Source organism: Oryx dammah, unplaced genomic scaffold (assembly GCF_014754425.2).
Source record: "Oryx dammah isolate SB20612 unplaced genomic scaffold, SCBI_Odam_1.1 HiC_scaffold_4, whole genome shotgun sequence".
Taxonomy (NCBI): Eukaryota; Metazoa; Chordata; class Mammalia; order Artiodactyla; family Bovidae; genus Oryx; species Oryx dammah.
Genome location: NW_024070188.1, coordinates 39,591,851 through 39,592,250, shown reverse-complemented (window position 1 = coordinate 39,592,250; position 400 = coordinate 39,591,851).

Genomic DNA, 400 nt, shown 5'->3' with positions numbered 1-400 from the left:
TAACACCATACACAAAAATAAACTCAAAATGGATTAAAGATCTAAATGTAAGACCAGAAACTATAAAACTCCTAGAGGAGAACATAGGCAAAACACTCTCCGACATAAATCACAGCAGGATCCTCTGTGACCCACCTCACAGAATACTGGAAATAAAAGCAAAAATAAACAAATGGGATCTAATTAAAATTAAAAGCTTCTGCACAACAAAGGAAACTATAAGCAAGGTGAAAAGACAGCCTTCAGAATGGGAGAAAATAATAGCAAAGGAAGCAACTGACAGACAACTAATCTCAAAAATATACAAGCAACTCCTGCAGCTCAATTCCAGAAAGATAAACAACCCAATCAAAAAATGGGCCAAAGAACTAAATAGACATTTCTCCAAAGAAGACATACA